The following is a 25,734-nucleotide window of genomic DNA, read 5'->3' as shown; positions in this document are numbered from 1 at the left end:
TGGGTTTTTTTAGTTAATTAGTTTCTTATTTATTTTAACTTATTTCAGGTTCCAAGTTTAATAAAACGGCTTGTGTTTATCCTCACTGCACAGGTTATATTTATCTTCACATTACAGTTTTGATAATAGTTTCTAAAGACGAGGGCATATCATGCAACTAGTTGCATTAATCTAATTTAGTGTTTAATTTGCACTGAAATAACATATTTGATTGGACTTTGACATCACGTACAATTATATGAGTAACTGCATGTTATTATTTGCATGCAACATTGTTTTCCCCTGCTGTCTGTGAGCATTAGCACAGACCTGTGACAAACCGGTTCACAACCACTGATCTTGAGCAGCATTAAATGACGTGCTGCTCAATTTCCAGAAGGGTCTTTTTGTGTCAAGCGGTCTTGACATCTGTAACCGTCATTCTCATGAATTCCACTTTTTCTCCCCAGCTCTCACAGTGCCATTATTGTAAATAGATCTGCATGAGTGTATGTGAGTGGGTTTGTGCACATGAGTGTCTCTGTGTGGTGTTTGTGTGTGCATGTGGGCATTTATGGAAACGGTCTTCATGATATAAATAACATAGATGACATATCTAGGCATATCCGTTTGGGTACCTTCTATAATGTTTGAACTTAACAATAAAAGAAACTATCAAAATATGTTTTTTTAGCTACAGCATGCTAAATATGTTAATTAAATCAATTAGTTTGTTTTGCAAATCTCAACATTCTTTTCCTGCAATGACACAAGGCAAACTTTTTATTTATTTCAGCTCTTATAACTTTTTTCAGTTTCAGGTTTTAATTTTAGGTTTTAGATTTTCATAGTTTATTTTATTTGAAAAGATAAAAGCTAAATTTGACTTGCATGATAAATGAATATATAAATATAAATGTATGGGTTTGGAACAGTGTTTTGTACATACATTATTTATATATTTATTAATATTTGTATATTTTCGGTTAAGATTTATTGTTTTAGTAATTTTATGCACTTAGATTTAGATTTAATTTATTTTTATTTCAGTTTAAGTAATTTTAGTACTTTAGACCATGGATATTATAGTTTAAATTTAAAACTAAAGCCATAAAACAATTTTTTTATGTGAAACAAAGTAAGCTTAAACTTAAACTTAAAAAAATAATAATTTTAGCTACAGCTTCCAATGCAACATTTCTCATTTTTATTTAGTTTAACTTTAAGTACTAAAATGACTAAAACTAAAACTGAAATAGAATTGAACGAAAACTAGACATAAAAAATACTAAAATTTACCAAACAAATGCACAACATTTTTTTAAAATAGAAACATAAAATTAAAAAAAAAAATCTAAAATAGTATTACATTGATAGTAAAATAACCCTACTTTTGACTTTTAACTTACAAATAAAAAAAACACAATTTACTAAAGCTTTAAAATTAAAATAATTAAAAATATAAATAAAAATCTATAATAGTATCTTTAGTGATATTAAAATAACCCTACTTTCACATTTAACTTATTTTATTTGCCATTTAGTTGCCAGAGAACCATTTTTTAAGTTTATGTTTGTCCATCTAATATTTTATTTTATTTTATTTTATTTTATTATTATTATTTTTTTATTTTACATTATTTTATTTTCATGAGACCCCTAATGAGGTTAGGTAACCTAAATAAAATAAAATAAATAAATAAACTTTCTGGATAACCTGCTTCTTGAAGTTTGGTGAAGATGAAGACAATTTTCTTCAGTAAAAGTTTCTGAATCTGAAGTGCTGGCTATTTTCTTACCAAATTTAAACCAAGCGAACAATACAAGCAAAAGCAGGCAACAATTTGTTTTTTTCACTAATGTAGGGCCTTTTACTCACCTACTGTGGAGAAGGATCCGGTGCAGACTAGGAGTTGTGTTAGATTGGTTGGTGTTCTCCTCCCAGACGCCTTTGAGTGTGTAGATGAAAGCTCGCGTGGTGAGTTTTGATGATTGCAAGGCAATGGTGAATAAAGGAGCCAAAACGCTGCCGCACACCAATCACGGCCTAATCAACATGAGCAGTGCGCTATCTGCTCGAAAGGCACAGGACTGCGTATTCAACTGCTATTTATAAAAGATCAAATGCTGCTGGCCGCTCACTGATATTTCGGTCAAAGCACAGCGCTCTGTTGTTTATTAGATAGCAATTTAGATTCGACCTCAGAGCTTTTGTGTCCGGCCTTTGTCGGGTGCTTATGACCCACTTTATATCCTGAAGTGCACACATATATAAATACATAGGTGCACATATTGTGCCACGCTGATTATGTGTATTCAAACAATTAATCAGAATGCACATAGATGGAAAACAAGCAATCGCTTACTTTTTTGCTTTTGTGTTGCTGCCATAGCAACATGAGAAGATATTTTGCTATTTTATTTCTAATTTGGGTATGCTGAATATTTTAAATGGATATCATTTGAAGGCACTGCAGCTCAAAACCCTTGTTCTCTGGTGAATATTTTAACTTGACCTTTAAAGCAACTGTGTACATTAGTGTATTTTTGCAACTTTGGAGCCCCCGAAGTGAGTGGATTTCAGTGAGTAAGTGAGTAGGTGGAGCCCCCTAAGTGAGTGTTGCAATTACAGTGAATAGCTGTAGTGTATATATATATATATATATATATATATAAAGCTGTACTACATTATCCATTGGAGGAAGCATAACAGTCAATTTGGATAACGTGTGCTTAGATAATCAATCATATTACAGCTTTGACGTCACTGAATTTCAGTTAAAGGGGTCATCGGATGCCTATTTTCCACAAGTTGATATGATTCTTTAGGGTCTTAATGAAAAGTCTATAATATACTTAATAAACAACACCCCTTTTACCTTACCAAAATCAGCTCTGCAAAAAATATCCCATTCTGGTTGAGGCTGCTTTAAATGCAAATGAGCTCTGCTTGCCCCGCCCCTCTCTTCTCTCTGTGGAGTGACGAGCATGTTTACTTTAGCCACGTTTAGCCGCTAAACTTGCTAACTAGCACATTATTAGGAAAGGCGATCGCAAAGATTCATAAAAAAAAAACCTTATACTCACTTCTGCTGTAAGTGAAGCTGGATCACAAATGATTCGCGCGAACATAGATGGATATATGTAGATCAGGAGGCGCATTCCCTTCACAAACAAACGTAATCCACTGCATCTTCAGCAGCTCAGATGTCGGGAGTAAATGATGACCACTACGTTCATTATTACATCCAGCAACACAACACCTCAATCGCTCAATTCTTCTCTAACTTACATCCCTGCTCTGGCATCAAAACATGGAGGTTGGACTGTTACAACTGATCTTAGGTAAGCTCATGTCAATCAACTATCGTGGGAGGTGTGATGCCACAGGCTCAGTTTGAAAAAGGGAATATTATTTTTACAGATTAATTAAAAACCACTGCATGGATTTTTATCATTATAGGGTAGATTTGTACATACACTGCCAACACACATTATTGTTCAAACAACATGTAAAAATGAACTTAGCATCCGATGACCCCTTTAAGAGTTGTGCAACAGTCATTCACCGTTTACGGATAACATAGGAGTGAATGAGAAGTTCCGTAAGCTGAATCCCACCTGTCGCAAAAAGTCTGTGACTTCTTTTATAAAACTGTTTTATAAAGCATTTTTTTTCTCAGTGTAAACTCTAAAAATAGTTAAATCCAAAACTATTGTTTAGTGTAAAACATGTTGAAGTGTATCTGATAGGCTGTCGATTCATTAAATGATAAGCTGTTTCCTCACAAAAGCTGTTTATTCAGCATAGTGAACCTTCTCCTCCATTGGCATCCATTCAAACAGAACGGACTCTGGTCTCCTTTCCTGCATACCGTGTATGCATGTCCGTGCGTTGAAGCGAATTTTACCAGGGAAACCCCGCCAGAAAAACGTGTGTTTTACCCACCCCTCTGAAATGGGATTGGACTGGTTTTAAGACACATTTGGGTGGAAACCTGGCAACCCAGAACAGACGTGTGGGGAAGAAACAGAAGCCATTCGCCTTATTAGAAGTATGTTTACCATCAGAATGATTTTGAAACTGACATATAAGGTAAAAAAAACTTACATACAGTCGCTTTAAACAAATAGCATCATGTTTTGAGGATCTTAGATGTATTAGCAGTCATTTCAGTGTGAGGGTTTTTACATCTCGTCTATGTAAACAATATTTCATAAGCCACATAATGTGTGGGACGCCACTTTTGCTGGCAGGCTTCACACTTAAAGGTGAAGTGTGTGATTTGTGTGCAACTAGCATCACTGTTGGATGAGCCAATGTTTCTGTGTTGGGCCGCTGAAATGGATCAATGTTTTCATAGCGCTGCAGTGTTTACTAAAAGCAGCTTACACATTTTTGCTGCATAAAAAGCTAAAATTGGAGGAAATTAAACACATCATCTTGAACATGATTCATGGTGAACCAAGCATGAAGCACTGATCAGACATTAAGGCTTGCATTGAGTTGTTTGTATCACATGGAGCAAAAATTTGTTAGATACAAGACACAAATTTATACAATTAGACTCCTAAAACTAAAGCTGCTTTAAAGGTTCTTCACAGCCAGTGATGCCATAGAAGAAGCATTCAGTCAAAGGTTCTTTAAATAACCATCTCTTTCTTACCTTTTTATAATTCTACCTTTTGTGAAACAGAAGGGTTCTTCATTTAAACAAAAATGGTTCTTCTATGGCATCGTACCTTTATTTTTAAGAGTGTATAGACTAACTGTGGTTTAGAATAACATTTTGTAATCCCATTTTTTAAGTCAGTTAGCCTTTCTGATTTAATTGTGAATGGTTAATTGATTATTTGAAAGAAATCTGCGCTATTGCAAATATCACCCTTTTTTTCCCACCATTCTTATTTCAATCAATTTCTAATGCAGGCGATTATATAAAATATGATATGCTCAACAGTGGATCCACTGCAGTAAATGGGTGCCGTCCAAACAGCTGATAAAAAAGTAATCCACACCACTCCAGTCCATCAATTAACATATTGTGAAGTAAAAAGCTGCGTGTTTGTAAGAAGCAAATCCATCATTAAGACGTTTTTAACTTAAAAACTTTGCTTCCTACAGAAATATGTAATCTATAGTAACACTACCTTGAGTGAAAAAGTCCATCCCTTGTTGTTGTCTCGCATCAAAAATCCACAGACAAATTTGTTTTGACTTGTAAAAGGTGGCTGATCTGTGCATTTTTTAATACTGGAGAAAGCAATATTATGGATAGAAGACTGATATTCTACCCAGAAGCAGCTGTTTCTGAACTATTGCTTTAATGTTAGTTTTATGTTGTTTTCTGTCATTTATGAACCTTGCAGCTTCTGGTGTATCATTATATATAAATGAACAGCATGAACATCCTTCAAAACATCCCAGAAGAAAGAAAGTCGAGTTTGGACTGACATGAGGGTGAGTAAATTAGATTTTGGGTAAAGTAACTATCTAAAAAGAGCCTCCGTAATCCTATAAAGCATTTTCACTGGTGGAGAGCAGACAACATCATTCCATGGGACATCATGTATTTACTTACAACAATGCCAGCGCTCATCTGCATTTAAGGTGGGCATATTCAATTTCAGAATTTGTTCGGTCATCATAACAACGAAGAGGTGTTTGGCAGTACTTACAGTTCATGAGTGTATGATTATGTGATATTGATTTGTTTAGTGTGCACAAGCTTTTTTTGTTGTCTTCATTGTTGCAAATACCAAAAATGAGATGATAATATATAAAAGATAAAATATTTTATATTTAATAATGCAGTGGTTAAAAAATAAGCAAATAAAAATTTAAAAGCTCAGCTTTTGGTGTATGGAAAAAAAGTGTGAACAATAAAGCCAGTACATTTTGTTTTTGAGTGAAGATGGGATAGTAGGATTTGAGTTCCAGCAATTTGGTAAATGAAATTAGATGGCAGGAACGGTTGTAAGCTTTTAAGCTTTTATTTTCTTGCTATTGACCTTTGAAAGTTGCCATTTCTCCGCAATAAATAGCTCACAGTTGAATGGTGGCATCTCTGCATGGGCCTAATAATCCACATTCAGGGACTGTGAGCATTTACAGCTGGTGTTAAATTGAGTTGACCGGGTTTATGAGTGAATTTGTTCTCTTTTGCGCATTCAGTTAGTTAGTATCTTTGCTATACTATTATAGTTTTAATTTTTAATATAAATATAATTCATATCATTTTGTAGTTTTTATATTTTGCATTGTATTTAATTTTTAATATTTTCTTCTTTTATTATTTTTTAAAATATGTCTATATAGTTTTTTTTATTATTATGTTTTAGTTATTTTAATGTTGCACTGGCAACTACAATTCAGCCAACCTAGGTTTTTAAATATTTTATTTTATTTTATTTCACATAAATAAATTGTAGTTAACAATAATATCCCTGGTTGTGAATTTTGTTTATGGGTGCTGCTTTTTCCACTAGTACTTCATATAGAAGTAGAGTCACTCAACATAAGGGATCCCAGTTCAAAATGCAACTTTTACATTCACTATAATTGAGACATTCAAGCAATTGAAAAAAAAAAAGTGATTCTGTTTCTCTCTTTTTCAGAAGAGAAAATGCCATAGTAAATGATACAATCTTAACATTCATGGAATGTAATGGGATTCCATTGGGTTGCCATGGCAACCCACAGAAGCAAACACCTGTGAGTTAGAAGCGCTCTGCTCCCCCCCTCCTCCAACAGGAAGTGCTTTAATTAGAGCCCGAACAGGAGAGCTGAGAGGACAATGCGCTTCGTTTCTTCAACCCACCAATTAACACGAGCCATCTATCAAATCGCATAGAATTAGTTCCCAGCTCAACAATTCTGACTTGTGCTTGAGAGGGAAATTATGCTTAATATTCATATCAAAACTCGTCTTTTCTAAGGCAAAGTCTCTATTAAGCGCTCATCTCATGATTATGGGTTTCTCTGTGGATGTAGATGTACTTTTCTTGATGGGATTGGAGTTCACAGCAGGCAATGACGCTATCGCAATCGCAAACTAGGACAGAGAGTAAACATTATAATGGGTTATGCTATGAACAGACAATAGACGAGGAGAAAGTGAGAAACTTTATTGACGTCATGACTTTTCACTTTTCAAAGGGGAAGCAATTCTGAATGTCTTTCACTTGGCTTTCTCACTGCTTTCTGACCTTTTTTTTATTTTTAGGTCTATAATCCATAATGTCACTGACATATTTGTTTAGAACAGTTTTCGACTGTTTTTGCTTGTAAACAGTGCTTGATCTGTGAATATTTCTCTCCTGATTCAGACAAAACAACTTTTTGCTGGAGAAAGCAATACAAATATAGGACTCATTTTTCAACCAGAAGTGACTGTTCAATGATGGATTTGTTTATTACAAACACAGTTTTTCACTGTTAATTGATGGACTGGAGTGGTGTGGATTATTTGTGGATTATTGCAATGTTTTTTTAATGAGCTGTTTGGACTCTCATTCTGACGGCACCCATTCACTGCAGAGGATCCATTGGTGAGGTGATGCAATGCTTAATTTCTCCAAATCTGTTCTGATGAAGAAACAAACTCATCTACATATTGGATGTTTTAAGAATGAGTAAATTTTCAGCATTTAAATGTTTAAATTGTTATTTTTTTGATGAACTATTTCTTTAATATTAGCAATTCGGCAAAGGTTGTTTTTTCCGGTTGCTTCATAGTGGTTCGTTACACAATCCACAGTACATTGTGTCACGCTAACATATATGACATGGATCTCACACAATGTTGAAAATTAACTTTAGCCATGCACTCCATCCTAACACTGGTATCCTTTGGAAGTCAAGTAGTAGATGATGTGTCTATGTAGGCGTGGATGTGTTAATGTGTGGGCGGTCATTAATTTCAATTATGCTGTAAGGTGACAAAAGTGCAGAACGACTCATTTTTTCAGCCTACTTTCAGTGAATAATGGTTTTGGACTGGTAAAGAAGTTGTGCAAAGGTTTTCACAGTTTGCTGAGCTTTTTATCCCAAAAGATCAAATCAAATTAAATTGCTTGTATGACTATTTGTCCCCTTTGGATTAACCATCAAAACACACAGTTGCATCGCAAAAGATGCTAAAGCAGCTTATTCAGAGGCAATCAGCCATGGGAAATGCATTAAGTGTGTGATCAGGAATATGCAAATTATATGTTATCATTAGTGGTTTGCTTTCACGAGTTAAGATGGATTGTTTTCATACTAATTGCAAACTGTATGCTGGAGTTACATGAACTGAACCTTTTGAAACAGACCTTTTTAACCTGAGTAAAGAGCTTTTGCACCAGCCAAACGAACGTCAAGCTGACGTCAAACTGACATGGATCACAACAAAAAGGTGTGAAAGTGGCCTAAAACTCAGGCACTCTGAGTTTGAAATTAGAGTTCGCCTTTCTGCAAGACTTATGCTTGCATAGTGACAGAACGCATTAGAAAAATGAAAATGTTCTGTCTGGTTTCAGTGCAGAAGTATCTCCTAATGAGCATGCTGTGCTGAATGCGGCTGTTTCACTTTGACAGACTGATGAATCAGCCTCAAATAAACACATGTCTATCCGTTCTTACAGCACCTCACTTCTGATATCTGCATATGTCATCTGTGCTTATAATTTGAAATTTAGAGAAGACGGATACAGTAGATTGTCAGCCCAAAAAAAATTCTCCTGGAAAGCAATGAGACTCCTGCATCTTGGAAGAAGACGACCACAGTAATATTTACTGTACAAAGGTACAATGGGCAAAATTCAGTGTGATATGTCATTATTATCTTATTATGGTTTGTAATTATTCTTGTTTTTTGGCTGGCAGACATTTGAAATTGTAATGTGAATGTGTATTTATTAGCATAAACAGAACACAGTGTTCTGCACATAGGAAGACAATAAAATGATTACTGAAGTACTGGAATCTGGTACACAAAACTTGCCATTAAAATAGTGTTAACATGCAGTTCGTTTAGAGTCAGATGTCGATTCAGTAACCTCTCTGACGGTGTTGTTGATTCATTAAAGAATCAGTCAAAACTGAAGAAAACCAGTACCTTGTGAGACTTTTGAGATTTAGTCCATATGAGCCATTTGTTTTTGAATCGCATGAAAGAGGATCCATTAGTTTAGATTCACTTAAAAGAACCAGCTCGTGAGTCATTTTGTTCATGAATTGGAATACACTGTTTGCGCTGTATGTTTTCGATTCACTAAAAAAACTGCTCATAAGAGTCGTTTGTTCACAAATCTGAAACTTATTTTGTGCTGTATATATTGAACTCATTATTAAAAATAAATCTAGTTATGATGTATGTTTTTGATTTACTTAAAAACGGCTCATAGGAGTCAATTGTTGTAAATTGGAATTTTTTTGTGCTAAAGTCTATGCATTTTAATTGACTAAAAAAAAATAGCTCAGAAGAGTCATATTTCCGTGAATCAGACTACATTGTTTGTGCTACACGTTTTTTGATTTACTAAAAAGAACTGGCTAGTAAAAAGTTATTTGTTAGGGAATCTGAAACTTTTTTGTGCTACATTTACTTAATTCACTAAAAGGAAACTAGTTGTGCTGTATGTTTTTGATTTACTAAAAGTTACTCGCAGGAGTCAATTGGAAATTGGAAATTTTTGACCAAAAAAGTGTCATTTTAATGAATCAGACAACACTAGTCATGTCTTTATTTAAAACAAAAAAAATTAATAAATAAAAAAAATTAAAAAACTTTTTTTTGTAAATCGGACTACACTGGTTGTGCTGCATGTGTTTGATTCACTAAAAAGAACTGGCTCATAACAGTCATTTGTTTGTGAATCAGAAACATTTTTTTGCTATACTGCATATATTTAATTCACTAAAAGGAAATTGGTTATATTGTGTGTTTTACTTTTTAATTCACCAAAAAGAATCAGCTCATAATAGTAATCGGACTACACCGTTTGTGCTGCATGTTTCATGCGAGTCAACTGTTTGTGAATTGGAAACTTTCTGCACTATAGGCTATTTTTTTAATTCACTAAAAGAAACTTAGTGTCATTTTTAGTAAATCAGACTAAGTAGTTATGTTTTTATTTCAAAAAAAAGAACTGGCTCATGAGAGACATTTGTTCTGTGAATAGGAATTTTTATGTGATATATTTAATTATCTAAAAGGAAACTAATTATACTGTAAGCTTTTTATTTACTAAAAAGAAAGTGCACATAAGAGTAAATTGGTCATGAATTGGAAACAGTTTTTGTGCTAAAATCTATACTTTTTACTTCACCAAAAAGGAACCAGCTCACAAGAGTCATTCTTTGTGAATCAAATTAAAGTAGTTGAGGTATGTTTTGATTTCACAAAAACAACAACAACAAAATAATAAAAAAAAACTATTCATAAGAGTCATTTGTTGTTGAATTGCACTAAACTGGTCATGTTGTATTTGTTTGTGTCTGTTTTTGCATGCAGCCTGCAAGTTTAAATGCAATAGAAAATACATGTAACAAGCCTTTTACTGAATTAAGACTTCAAAGCAGCTGTTTAAAGAGTTTTAAAAATTTAATGCAGGCTGAATACCATTATTTAATGTTCGGTTTCTGAATATGTAACACTTTTACTTTATTACATCCTAACCCTTGATGACCCAAAAATGAAAATTCTGTCATTACTCACCTTCATGTCGTTCCAAACCAGCAAGACCTTGCATTGCTGTCCATGGAGGGTCAGTAAGCTCTCAGATTTTATAAAATATATCTTAATTTGTGTTCTGAAGATTTTACAAGTTTGAAAAGTCATGACAGGGAGTTTTTTTTAATTTTTGGGTGAACTATCCCTTAAAACATTTTTCATCAAAAGATTCCAAAACCAAATGTTTTGAGATGCTAAGTAATTGTATAGTTCTCTCTTTCTTTATGTCAAATGATTTATTTGTGTATTAGAAAAACAAAAGTTTGGACTTATATAAACAATTGAAACTTTTGTAACTTCTCCAATCTATAAATGAGCAACAAAAGTACCTCTAGTTCATCTATGCTTTCAAAACTAAATTTACATTACCATTTCTTACAGACTTACAGACTGGCTTTTGGAAAACTGGCTGTCATCAACATTCGGTGACCCCTCATTATTTGCCGTAACCTCTTGAACACTCATGATAATGGCTTAAGGTGATGTGTGAATGTTAAAATACTTTGTTCTATCCCAGTTTAACATGCAACGGCAGCTATAAGTGAGACATTTTGTTTTAAACTCCTGAAGAGTCTCTGTCAAGCAGCTGTCTAGAAACTACCCAGAACAAATTTGCATCAACTTAAATGTTTCACCAGTGTCTGATAATTTATTGAATGCTAATGCTGAACAATTTATTGAACTGCTTGCTTACAGCTCAGGTAGTTTTTGGGACTGTGTATAAGCTGTGCAGCTCCAGAGTTACGGCTCAAAATGGGGTCCAGAATTGAACGTCTGTGCGCAAAGACGGTGGTCTACAAATCATGTACTTCTGAACAATGGATAGATATGTCCAGGTATGATGTATCTGCTTGTATACTACTGTTTGGAAGGTTTATTGTGGAATAATATCTACTGCTATTTTTAAAAACAGTTTTTATTGCACGTTATTCAGTAAGAAGGAAGCTAGTATTCCATCGGCGAAGAGCCAGTGTGTCCAGTTTTATTCCGGTCATAAACACCAGATCCTCCCAGATCAACCCACTGGCTCTATGGCTGCTGAACCGCTGACTGATGGCCATCTGTGTTGTGTCAAAAGCACCAAATTTACCCACACAGATAGCAGTAATTGCTCTATTGTGTCGTCCCTATGGGTTTGTGTGTTTGTGTGCATGCAGTTTGGCATCAGGATCCAGGGCTTTTTTGTTGCTGTTGTCAAGCCGTGTGGAGACTTTCTCCTTATCTATTGTAAAAACACATGTAGTTGTTTATTTGGTTCTTATTTTGATGTCATGAACAGGGATGGTCAGTAAATTAAAGTATAATATCTTAAGTTTTTATCATTTTAATTTTTCCCTGTGGTGCATTGATAATGTTAGTCATGGTTTCTTGTGCCAAAGCAGTTTAGTTTTGATGACTATTTTCGACCTTCTCTTTGACCCTTAGAAATAAACAGGCTATTTTTGCTGTTGTGCCTTAATGACTGTGTAAACACTCCTTTCACCGGCGCTTTGCTGCTTTTCCTCATGAGTTGTGAGTTTAAAAATGATCTAAATAAATTAGTCAGCCTCACCGATTGACTTGTCGTCCAAGTTTTATGTAATGCTTTATTTAATGGTCTAGTTTCAGATTAATGCATCCAGTTGCTACACATTTAGATTTGTAACAAGTCATTTTTGTGGCATAGTTTTTGAAATATGTAACCTTGAACCACAAAACCAGTCTTAAGTAGCACGGCTATATTTGTAGCAATAGCCAAAATAGCCAATTGTATAGGTCAAAATGATCATTTTTTCTTTTATGCCAAAAAATCTTCAGAATATTAAGTAAAGATCATGTTCCATGCCGATACTTTGTAAATTTCCTACCGGAAATATATCAAAACTTAATTTTTGATTAATATGCATTGCTAAGAACTTAATTTGGACAACTTTAAAGGCAGTTCTCTTCAAATAGTTTTATCTAGACCAAATATTGTCCTAACCTAACAAATTTTAATATGATGTAGAAATCTCAATTTCCAAAAATTGACCCTTATGAGGGACACATATGCTCTATGAATGGAAGTTGTAAGTTGTTTAGCATTGTTTTAGTGTTATATACTGTAGTTTTTATCCATATTTTGATTTTATTTTATATTTTCTGTTTCCATTTTAATTTCAGTTAAATTTTTTGTAATTTTGTTATAGGGGTGAACCGACATATGTTTTTCAAGGCAGATACGATACCGATTATTACAGATCAAGTAGACCGATAACCGATATTTTGAACCGATGTATATATTATATATTGTGTAAAAATTAAAAATAAAATTAATGACAAAATTAAGAATAACAAGGGCTCTGACAAAAACTTTCTTTGAATACTTTTAAATTATTTCATCTGTAAATCGATTTTGAAAATGACCGATAACAATATACAAAAAATGCTTAATATTGGCACCAGTAATCAGTCTACCCCTGTTTTGTTATGTGCTTTTTTGTTTAATAATCTTACTATTTAGGTTTGTTTATTTATTTATTTATTTAAAATTGTGTAGTACTTAAAATGTAGTACTTTCCTATGCTATTTTAGCATTATTTATATACTATTATATTTTTATTAATATTTTGAATTTGCTTTTATTTGTATATTTTCAATTTTCATTTTTATTTCAGTTTAATATTTTTAGTAAATGTGTTTTTGTAATTTTTATTATTATTTTCAAGTTTAGTTTTAAACTTTAGTTTAGTTTTAGGTATATATTTCTGGTTAGTCATTTTAGTGCTTCAACTTACTTCAATTAGTTGCCAATGCAACATTTCAAATTTCATTTAAAATTTTCATGGAATATTTAAACTTTGTTTTATTTTTATATTAACTAACAAAAATGCTTATAATAGCAGAATTCCAGAGATTTTTCCCAGTAGCAATCACGCTTCATAAACACTCAATCTCTTTTTCCCCAAAGCAATTAAGTATCTCTCTGTATTTCCTGTGTTCACTCTGTGAAACTGAAATTGCTCAAATAATCATTCAGGGGATGTTTTGTCCTCCTCATTAGGAGACGTGTGAATGTCGTTTACACGCTCGTGCGGAAGACGAGTGGCCCATTTAGTGTTGCTGTCACTAACCTTCCCAGCCTTTTTTAATGAGTGTGTATCACATCAGTGCTGGTATTCAAAACACCCTCCATCTCCTTCCTCATGTGCAGATTTTTTTTCTCTCTGAGATGTGGACTGGAGTTATGAATAATCGAGCTATTAGCGCTCAGAGGGAGAACAGAACGCTAGATCCACATCTGGTAAATCGACCACCAAAGATGCTGCAAACCACAGCAGCCAGTGTTTTCCAGGAAATTAGAGATCGAAGATGACTGGAACAACAGGACGGAAATGGTTGCACTATTATATATTTCCCTCCTTTCCGGAATAAAAATGCTTAGAATTTAAGGCAAGCGGTTGGGAAATTAAATGCGTCAAGACACGTGCTATGTTTAGATCAAGTCGTGTTGAGTCGCGCCCTTGTATTTTATTTCAGTCAAACACAGCATCTGAATGTGATTCATAAATAAGCCAACTCATTTAGTGTGTTCTTCCGTTTCCTATTTTAAAGTTTATTTCTCTTACTGTTCATATTATCACAGCTCTGAGGAGGCAAACTATAGATTGATGAGGAATGATGTCCTGTAGTGTGAATAATACAAACACAATGGAAAGACAGGGCTATACAGGATATTATTTGTTTTTTTTACTGTCAGTGTCTATTTTAATTTACAATATTTGTTCTATATTTACCATTTTAATTGGTCCTATATTTACCATTTTAATTTACGATGTTCCTGTTTTTATTTTAGGATGGGCAACTGTAATGGAAAAAATGCCTAAAAATCTTATTAAACATTGTAAAATTAATTACTGTATTTTTTATTTTACTTAATTAAGTAGTGATATAGTGGATATTATTTTTTACTGTAAATATCAGTTTTAATTTAAATTATTTCTATTTTTTAGATAAGGGAAGATGAGTAACTTACTGGGAAAAAAAGCCTAAAAATCTTGATTTATTTTATTTATTTGTATTCTGTTGTATTATTATTATTATTATTATTATGTTTTAGTTTTCAAGGAGTGCTATAGTGGATACTATTTGCTGTTACTATAAATATCCATTTTATTTGACCTTTTTAAAAATTGTTTGTGTTCTGTTGTAGTATTATTATTATTATGTTTCCTTAATTTTTCCTTTTTTTTGTTATTTCTATTTTTGTAGACAAGGGTAGATGGGTAACTTACATGGAAAAAAGCCCAAAAAAATTCCTTCATAGTGAGAAAATGTATTATTTTATTTATTTGTGTTCTATTGTATTATTATTATTATTATTATTATTATGTTTTATTTTTAAAGAGCACTATAGTGTATGTTTTTTCTTTTCATTGTAAATGTCACTTAATTTACAATATTATTATTTTTAATGAACCACTGTTATTCCCCTTTTTTTTTTTTTTGTAATTGTTCCCAGTGGTAACTTTCACGGGAACAAAAGCTTAAAAATCTCCTTTATCATGGTAAAATTTATTGATTTATTTTTATTTCAGTGTATTACTTGTTTTATTTTCAGTATTATCATGTTTTATAGTGCTATAATGCATATTAAAGTAAACATCTTCATCTTAGCTATATCTTCAGATTAGTTACTGTCATGAATCTTGTTGAGCAAGTAAGCTAAACTGTTGGCATGTTCATAACCTGTCTTCCTGAATAAAACTGGATCAGTGACACTTACATTTAAAGGAAACTGTCGTTTCTTGAATATTGAGGTCTGGTGCTGCTACGGTAAAAGCAAAATGCATTTGCAACCGGCTTTTTTAATGCATTTTAATGCTTGCACAACATATATTTCTTCCCTGACTACAAATTAGCAGGTTAACAGAAACAGGTGCTGAAGTAACTAGTGATCGGCATCATCATGTGAGTTGCACAGAACTGTACCTCTCTCCAGCTGTTCTCTTCTGTGCCTGTTAAATCAACTCTGCGTTTCTGATTATGTGTCTATTTGTGTGTGTATTTATGTCTGTCTGTAGCGACTCAATAGAGCTTTGTAATGTGCTGCATTAGAAAAAGCAGCAGGAGGACTTTATCAGCACAGCGGCGCTTCTAACAAATTCAGTGGAAAGTATCAGGACGGTGTGTACGAGATTTCAAGAACATGGCCCACTGCTGCAGCTGCCAATTGTGTGGTTATAGCATTGTTTTTGTATAGTATGTGCTGTAGTTAGGACCAACACACCATTTAATGCTGTTTTTACTCTATATATTCTTAAAATAATATTGAAAAAAAAAAAATATCACAGTTCGAAAGAAATACTGATAATAATCAGAATTTCTGAAGGATCATGTGACACTGAAAATTCAGCTTTATGAGTAAAGTTTGAGAACAAACCTTGAGTTGGCTTGAGAAAGCCTAGCCTGAAAGTTTGAAGCAGATGTAGTATGAAACTTGATGTTGCTATCAATATTGAGCACATTGCTTACATGATTTCACATGTTGTTAGCTTGTTTTACCATGATTAGCTTGTTGCTTGCATTTTTATTGGCTGATTACAATGTTGTTAGCATGTTACTAGCATGTTGTTAACATGATTAGCAAGTTAATAGCATGAATATCATGTTGTTAGCATGATTAGCGTGTTACTAGCATGTTGTTAACATGATTAACATGTTACTAGCATGTTTTTAACATTATTAGCTTGTTGTTAACATTATTAACATGTTGCTAGCATGTTTCTAGCATGATTACCATGTTACTAGCATGTTGTTAGCATAATTAGCAAATTACTAGAATGTTGCTAGCATGATTAGCAAGTTATAAACATGTTAGCATTGTAACATGTTACTAGCTTGTTGTTAGTATGTTTCTAGCCTGATTAGCATATTACTAGCATGTTGCTAGCATTATTAGCATGTCACTAGCATGTTTCTAGCATGATTAGCGTATTACTAGCATGTAACTAGCATGTTTCTAGCATGATTACCATATTACTAGCATGTTGTTAGCATTATTAACATGTTGCTATCATCTTTCTAACATGATTAGCATGTTAACATGATTAGCAAGTTATAAACATGTTAGCATTGTAACATGTTACTAGCTTGTTGTTAGCATGTTTCTAGCATGATTAGCATATTACTAGCATGTTGCTAGCATTATTAGCATGTCACTAGCATGTTTCTAGCATGATTAGCGTATTACTAGCATGTTGTTAGCATTATTAGCATGTCACTAGCATGTTTCTAGCATGATTAGCATGTTACTAGCATGTAATGTTACTAGCATGTTTCTAGCATAATTAGCATATTACTAACATGTTGTTAGCATTATTAGCATGTTACAAGCATGAATTTAACATGATTAGCATGGTACTAGCATGATGGTAGCATTATTAGCATGTTTTGTTATGTTTCTAACATGATTATCATGTTACTAGCATGTTCCTAGTATGTTAACATGTTTACAAAGTTACTAGCACGGTTTTAGCACAAATAGCATGTTACTAGCATGTTCCTAGCATGATTAGCAAGTTACTAGCATGTTTCTAGCATGATTAGCAAGTTACTAGCAATTTGTTAGCATGATTAGCAAGTTGCTAACATTTTGTTAGCGTGTTTCTAGCATGATTAGCCTGTTATTAGCAGGATTCTAACACGATTACCAACTTGCTTGCATGATTCTAACATGATTAGCAATATACTAGCATGATTTTAGCATGATTAACATGTTGTTAACATGATAAGCAAGTTGCTAGCATGATTCTAGCATGATTAGCATGTTACTAGCATGTTGTTAGCATGATTAGCAAGTTACTAGCATTTTGTTAGCATGTTTCTAGCATGATTAACCTGTTATTAGCATGTTGCTAACGTGTTTCTAGCATGTTGAACAAGTTACTTGCATGATTCTAACATGATTAGCAAGTTACTAGCATGTTGTTAGCATGTTTCTATGCTAATCCAGCTAAAACCAGTTGATTCAGGAAAAAACAGCTGAAAAACCAGCCAAGACCAGCCTGATCTGCTAAAAAGTGGCCAAAACTACTTTAAAACCAACTTGAGAGACCAGCCCAAGCAGCCAATCAGCTTAGGCTGGTTTTGGCCATTTGTTTTCAATAGGGAGTTGTTAAGCTTTGCTATAGCAATAGACAGCTTATACACCATAAGATTCTTAGTACAAAAGTTTTGACCCCCTCAATGAAAGTTTATGGGATTTTAGGTGAATTTGATAGTTTGGTTTACGAAAACCATAATTAGAAAAGATATAGGTCTAAAGGTCTGACCCGAGTTTGGTGGTTATAGCTTTAAAAGTCTATGAGGAGATAAAATTTTAAAATTTGGTCTCAGAAGTTGTTTAAATTGGAATTCATTAAGTTGGCTTTTTCGAGCCAGCTTAATTACATTTTAACATAAATTCAAATAGAAAACCATTATTTTAAATTGTAAAAATATTTCACAATTTTACTGTATTTTTTATCAAATAAATGCAGATTTGATGAGCATAAGAAACTTCTTTAAAAAATCTTGCCACCCCTAAACTTTTAAATGGTGTTGTATAAGACGATAGAATGACAAGTAAAGCCATTTTAGAAGATTTTATGGTGTTTAGACCACAAAAGTGATAAAAGTAAACAGGTTTGACCTCTTGTTCTCAATGCAGAGGTTTGTACAACACAAGTTCAGATGGAGGTTTTGGCAGAGGTGTAGTACCCATTATAACTAGACAGTTCTGCCACCCTCATTTCTGTGCAGATAATCAAAACCCATGTCTTGAAAGTGTCCCACACTTGTCAAATCAGTCCTACGCTCCTGGTTTTGGGTGGTGGATTCATGCTGGGAGAATTACTGAAACATTAAAGCAGCTCCTCAGACACACATTTGGCGAAAGAAAGAGGTGTTTTCCTACTGAACTCGGTTTCTAAAAAGCATTAAACAAGTCAATATTTCATAGTCTTCATTTTCCAACTTGAAGATTGTGTCATGAATAAGTATAAATTAAGATTCATCTTTCAGTCCTCAGAGGATATGAAGTGTTTGCCTTGGGATTGTTGCTGTTTGCATAAGCAGTGAATGAAGGTTAAAAATGAAATTATGTGAGGCTCGAAGAGTGTACGATTTTCATATATTCGTATTTGAGAGTAATCCAGAGATAAACAATCCCTGACAATAAGCTCTAGGTGTGTAATATAGTGTATTTATTATCATATTAAGATGAGAATTATGACTGCGAGCTGGAGCTTCTGTCACGCTGAGAGAATCAACTGTGCCGTTGGCTGCAACCCATAATCACTAAGGTGCCAGATATGCAGTTTTTGTTGCCCTATTGGTAACTATTCACTAAAAATGTAAAATGCTGTAAGGCTGTCTTTTTAGTGTGATTTGTGGTTCTCAGTAAGGAAAATTTGTTTTTTGCCATTGTAAGTTAGTTTACTGCTAACTTTTAGCTAGCTAGCAAATTGGAGAAATGCTTTTTTTGGTGTTGAAATGTATCCATTTTTATGGATTATATATATATATATATATATATATATATAAAAACTGTTGTCTATTTTAGTTTACAATATTTTTAATGAACCACTGTTGTTTCTGTTTTTATTTTAGAGAATAGTGAATGGGTAACTCTCATGGGGGGGAAATATTTTTATTTTTATTTATTTTATTTTCTTATTTTTATTATTATTTTGTTTTCGTTTAGTTTTTTATTAATTTCCCTGAGCATTGTTATTTTATTTTATTTTATTTTTTTATTCAGATTAATTAATTATTTATTTATTTTCCTGTGAGCATACAGAGGATGTGCTGTTTGGAAGATGAATGGATTTTATTTTATTTTATTTTATTTTATTTTATTTTATTTTATTTTATTTTATTTTATTTTATTTATTTATTTATTTTATTTTCATGTATTTATTTATTTATTTATTTATTCATTCATTTTCCTGTGACCATACAGAAGATGTGCAGTTTGGAGGATGGATGTATTTTATTTAATTTTGTTTTATTTTATTTTATTTTATTTTATTTTATTTTATTTTTTTTTTTTATTTTTATTTATTTTTATTTTAAATTTATTTATTTATTTATTTTCCTGTGACCATACAGAGGATGTGCCATTTGGAAGATGAATGGATGGATTTTATTTTATTTTATTTTATTTTTTATTTTTTTATTATTATTCATTCAATCATTCATTCATTCATTCATTTATTTTCCTGTGACCATACAGAAGATGTGCCGTTTGGAAGATTATTTTATTTTATTTTATTTTATTTTATTAATAAGTCATTAATTAGTGTTAAATTTATAAATTTCTGTGTCATTTTTTGAACTCTTGGCACTCTTGACATTTTTCTACATCTAAAAAAGGGTATTGAGAAATTTCTCCTTCTTCAATGAAAATGGTTGTGTAATGCTGACATGCACTTCAAAAAAATCATAAATAAAATACTGCACTACTGTATACTATTAAGTACTATCCATTGGCATACATTTCTTTTTCGGTCAGACCTCTTCTGATGCCCTTCTGTACAATTCTTCCTCTGAAAGAGGTTTTCCATTGATGCCACAAGAGAAGCAAAGTAAGTCACTTTGCATCAGCTTCTTTTTATTTCTCCTCACGTTGCGTACGAGTCAAACTGACACGCTTGATTGAGTCGTGGCGCTGTAAGCCGCTGTCAGTCTCTCATGATCTCACGCTGACATTTCCTTTGAAGCGCGCTCCTATCCGCCACGTGATGGCGGAGTATTGAGAACATTGTGAAGGTGTTTGTCAGAATCATAATTTCTCTTTCATGTCTCCCCACTGGCAGCCGCTCAGGACGAGCTTTATTAACAATATACGAGGAGGACGTGACGAACTGACTGATTTGTCACAAAAGCACAGAGAAATAATATTTATTTATTCTTATATTAAGACAGACGTGTAAACTCCCAGCGTACTGGACTGAATCAAGGCCTTTTGGTTTTATTTTAACAAATGAAATGGAAGTCTAGGGAAATGGAGAAGTTTTAAGCGTGTGGCTGTAAAGTGCCCTTAAATGTGTCCTGGAAGATTGTAACGTACAGCCGTGATTGAAGCAGCCTTGTACTGTCCTGTCGTATTCAGCTCTGGCTTTGTTTTCTTTCATCTGTGCAGTATCACAAGGCTTTTTTTCTTGCCATCACAAGGCTCTTTTTCATCGCATCCCCTTTGTTTCTTCCTCTTCGTTCGGTTGGCTTTGTCACATTAAAGTCAACGATGTCAGTATCCAAAAAAACATTTCCTCAACCAGCCATCTTTAACACATGCACAGCTGAAAGATATGTGAAGTGAACTCATTTTAAGGCAAGACACTGCAGGTGAATAGGGTAAAAATTTAAACGGATATCACCATACTTCAACATTTGATTAATCACACTACAGTAAGTTAATTGTCATGTTGTTTAATTAAAGTCAGAATTGTGAGATAAAAAGTCACAAGTATGTTTTTTACATTTTTTTATTCAGTGATGGAAAACGGACTTCCATATGTGCACTGTAAAAAAAATCTGTAAAATTTACTGTAAAAAATGGCAGCTGTGGTTGCCGGAATTTTACTATAAAAATACAGTAGCAATGTTTTTGGTTATACGGTTTTAACTTCGATTTTACAATACCATTAACTGATATAATGTTAAAGGAGAAGTCCACTTCCATAACAACAGTTCATAAATAATTTACTCACCCCCTTGTCATCCAAGATGTTCATGTCTTTCTGTCTTCAGTCGTAAAGAAATTATGGTTTTTGAGGAAAACATTTCAGGATTTTTCTTCATATAATAGACTTGATTGGTGCCCCAATTTTGAACTTCCATAATGTAGTTTAAATGCAGCTTCAAAAGGCTCTAAACGATCCCAGCCAAGGAAGAAGGGTCTTATCTAGCGAAACGATCGGTCATTTTTTTCGGAAAATAAAAATGAGTATACTTTTTAAGCACAAAAGCTAGTGTAGCACAGTTTCTGGGATGCGCGTTCCCATACTATTGAATCATGTCAAAAGGTCATGCCCAACGTAGGTGGAACTACAGACCCAGTGTTTACAAAGCGAACACACAAAAACCAAGAAAGTGCAAGTAAGTCAAACACTGATTACAAACAAAAAGGTACACCGATGTCGGGCGATTCTTAAGTTGTAGGAGAAAATAAGATGGAGTTTTTCGCTATACTCTACCTTTTTTAGCCGGAGTACACAGATGATGAACTTAGATGTGATTCATAGTAGTGATGGGAAGTTCGGGTCATTTTACCGACTTGGACCTTTGAGTCTCGTTCAGCAAAATGAACAAATCTTTTTTCGAGTCATTTCGTTCATTTTAGCAAAATATAATTAAAATGATACGTGTTACTTCTCTAACACATCTAGTGCTTACACAAACGTTGATCACACTACAAACAAGACAAAACTGTAATGCTACAAGAAACAGAAAAGATTCATTCATTGTTTACCTGGATCTTTGGTCTATGATTAGCTCACCTAACCTCTTATCTGACAAGTTTTTGGGTTTGAGTCGTTCGTTCATCACGTGACAGCACCATAAGATGAACGAACGACTCGAAAAACCCGAAGACTCGTAACATGTGAACTAATTCCAGTACAGAACCTAAAAGGATGTTGCGCATGCGCGACTGAACGAATCACTACCCGAGATGACTCGTTCTTCCAGAGTCACATTAAAGATTCGTTCAAAATGAAGGAATCGTTCAAGAACGACCCATCACTAATTCGTAGCATCGTGAACACGCATCCCAGAACCTGTGCTACACAAGCTTTTGTGCTTAAAAAGTATACAAATTTTTATTTTACGAAAAAAATGACCAATCGTTTCGCAAGATAAGACCCTTCTTTCTCGGCTGGGATCGTTTAGAGCATTTTGAAGCTGCATTTAAACTACATTTTGGAAGTTCAAAATTGGGCAACAATCAAGTCCATTATATGAAGAAAAATCCTGAAATGTTTTCCTCAAAAACCATAATTTCTTTACGACTGAAGACAGAAAGACATGAACATCTTGGATGACAAGGGGGTGAGCAAATTATTTGTAAATTGTTGTTCTGGAAGTGGAATTCTCCTTTTAATATACCAACATATTGAAGTACTGAAATATAATACACTGATAACCACCAAAAGCAGGTGGTGATGAGAGTCACATGATGAACCAAAGCCCATCAGAAGCAGCTTTTAAATATTAAGATATGTAGAAGGTGCACAGTGTCATTCACACAAACACTAAACAAAGGTCACGGTAACACACATGAAACTGAAATAATGCAATAAATAATATTTAACAACATTAGATGTAACATACAACCCTGATGCACAAAACTGATAAGAAAAAACTAAGAAGAAACCATTATTTCAACAAAAAAACATCAAATTTGAAATGTAATGCAGGGAATTCTGGGAATCTCAATTTACGATTATTCACCGTAAATTATACTTTCTTTTTCACTTCCAAAAGCGGTATAATACTGTAAAATTACATGCAACGTCCAATACTTTTTTGTCACCATATATAGTAGGGGATCTTACCATTAACTATTTAACAGTTTTTTTACTGTAGCATTTTTACAGTCTTTTACCATCATTTTTATATTGTATGTGCTGCTGAAGTGGAAAAAAATCAATCCCACTTTGAGAAACTTTTAAATATATATGTATTTTAATTTAAATCTACAGATGCAAATAGATAGTGTAATAAAATAAACACTTAAATGTGTATTTTAGATATTTTATTTCCAGACGTTTGAATAAAGACATGTTATGGAGGCAAAATAGCCCAAAATCTCATGGTTTTGCCTGTAGTGACTTGTCTTAAATGTGTGTTTTTTTAACTTGCCTGAGCTGATTGTCTCTGGAGGGATATTCAATGTGTTTTCCAGGTTCAATGGAGTGTAATAATTACACTTAGCATCAAGAGGCTTTTCGACCCGTTAGCTTCTTGCTAACGGCACCCAGCATCAAATAGAGAAGCGTGACCCTTCACTTATGTGCGCTAAAGTACTATAAATAATCATCCCCTTTAACTAGGAGATATCTGCCTCAGTGTGGCAACTGTGATGAGATTTATTTCAAACAAAATACTGTAAATAACACAATCTGACACTGGATGCCAGTTTTGTCCTTCTTTTGATCATATTGCAGTGGTTAAAAAATAAATTATTTCAGAGCATTTTATAATAAATTAAAACTTTTACCTCATGCTGCAAAAATCTGTCATGCAATTTACTATTTCATAGTTAACTTTTTTTGTGCATTATTTGCAGTGGTTTAGTTGTATTTGTTGTCTTTAAGTTATCTGTCATGTAGATAGATAGATAGATAGATAGATAGATAGATAGATAGATAGATTCTACAGGTGAACAATGAAAATTCACTATAGAGAGAAAATGCATTTGTTGATTTTAGTTAAAATGACATGTACCTTGAAACACTGTTCTTGTTGCTATGACGATAGGATGGGAGCCATATTATTTTCCATTTCAGCTAACTATCTAATTAGCTGTTGAGTGCTGTTGGTACAAGTTAGCTGCATGAAAACAACAATCTTCCCTATTAGAATACTTTATTTATCCCAATTTTGTATGGCTGATGGTTTCAAAGACGGCAACATTTACTGTTTGAACAGGTTAGAGCAATGTGTGGAAGCCTAAAATCAACATTAAACATTTATTTACATTTACATTTATTCATTTAGGAGATTCGTTTATCCAAACAACTTACAAAAGAGTCAGCATTCTTAAGATGGTCTTAACTACAGTTTTAGAAGAGTAGTACATAGTTAGTAGCGCTGGTTATTGTTGCAATTAGGTAGATTTACCAGCAAGAAAGTGCCAAATAATTTACCAGGTATTAAAATAAAATAACATGTATTTTATCATTAAAATTGATTATTAAAGGTTTTGAGTCAAAAGTGCAATTGCATAGACTTACAAGCAAAAAAGTGCCTTATATTGCATTTTGCAAATAATTTATCAGGTATTTAAATAACATAACATATTTTTTAATTAAAGTTTATTATTAAAGGTCTTGAGTCAAAAGTCCAATTGCATAAATGATTGTTTTGTCTAGCAATAGTTTTGCGTTTTTAAAACACTTATTGGACATTTTTGTTAATTATGTTTGCATAATTTTCATAGTTTTCACTTAATATGATTAAATCTAAAGAAAAGCAGAAAGCAAGAAAGGACAGAAAACAAATAATTTATAACCTAATATATCATATTTCTAACTGAATCAGGTTTTGATTTCATGACTTTAAACTGTAAAGGAATTCAGCAAATAGATGTTTTGTTTCTTCATGGGAACAGATTTTGAGAGAAATTTAGCATTACATCTCTTCCTGCACCAGTGGATCCTTTGCAGTGAATGGGTGCCGTCAGAATGAGAGTCCAAACAGCTGATAAAAACATCACAATAATGCACAAATACTCCACATCTGTCCATAATTGCATTGCTTTCTTCAGTGAAACTGTCAGTCATCTTGAAAAATATGCATAGATCAAGCACCGTTTGTAAGCGAAACACATATGTGGCTTTTTCACCGCTGGAGGTGTTATTACAGACTCATATTTTAGCCAGAAGCAACAGGTAGAAATTAAAGACGTCTTAATGATGGATTTGTTTCTTACAAACACACATCTTTTCTTTTCACAAGATGTTAACTGATGGACTGGAGTGGTGTGGATTACTTGTGAATCATTGTGATGTTTTTATCAGCTGTTTGGACTCTCATTCCGACGGCACCCATTTACTGCAGAGGATCCACTGGTGAACAAGTGTCATAAAGCTACATTTTTCCAAATCTGTTCTGATAAAAACAAACTCATCTATATCTTGAATGGTCTGAGGGTGGACTAATCAGCAAGATTATGCAAATACCTTGTCTTATATGCAACAAAACAGGTCATATAATCTGGTGACCAGCTAAAGCGGTTTCGACTAGAACAATATTGCAACCGATAAGAAAGGTCAACATACTGCATACCTGCTGACCAAAACATTACTCAGTG

At 33.3% G+C, this 25,734-nt stretch overlaps 1 long non-coding RNA gene across 4 annotated transcripts in view; it reads left to right on the top strand.

The window, feature by feature from the left end:
* The first annotated feature begins 3,957 nt into the window (after nt 1-3,957).
* The window catches only part of LOC127176532 (uncharacterized), a 29,596-nt gene continuing 7,819 nt past the window's right edge, over nt 3,958-25,734 (top strand). Inside the window, exons 1-5 of one of the 4 annotated variants that reach the window (XR_007829113.1) lie at nt 3,958-4,075; nt 8,608-8,768; nt 11,079-11,176; nt 11,394-11,533; nt 11,632-13,146. This is a non-coding gene — a long non-coding RNA (uncharacterized LOC127176532). Of the gene's footprint in view, nt 4,076-5,349; nt 5,441-8,607; nt 8,769-11,078; nt 11,177-11,393; nt 11,534-11,610; nt 13,147-25,734 lie in introns of those variants that run through there. The other 3 variants (XR_007829115.1, XR_007829114.1, XR_007829116.1) reach the window with 3 other exon arrangements.

The sequence above is a fragment of the Labeo rohita genome, chromosome 2 (genome assembly GCF_022985175.1).
Source record: "Labeo rohita strain BAU-BD-2019 chromosome 2, IGBB_LRoh.1.0, whole genome shotgun sequence".
Taxonomy (NCBI): Eukaryota; Metazoa; Chordata; class Actinopteri; order Cypriniformes; family Cyprinidae; genus Labeo; species Labeo rohita.
Note: the sequence above shows the minus strand (reverse complement) of the source record. Positions and strands in the feature narration are given on the sequence as shown.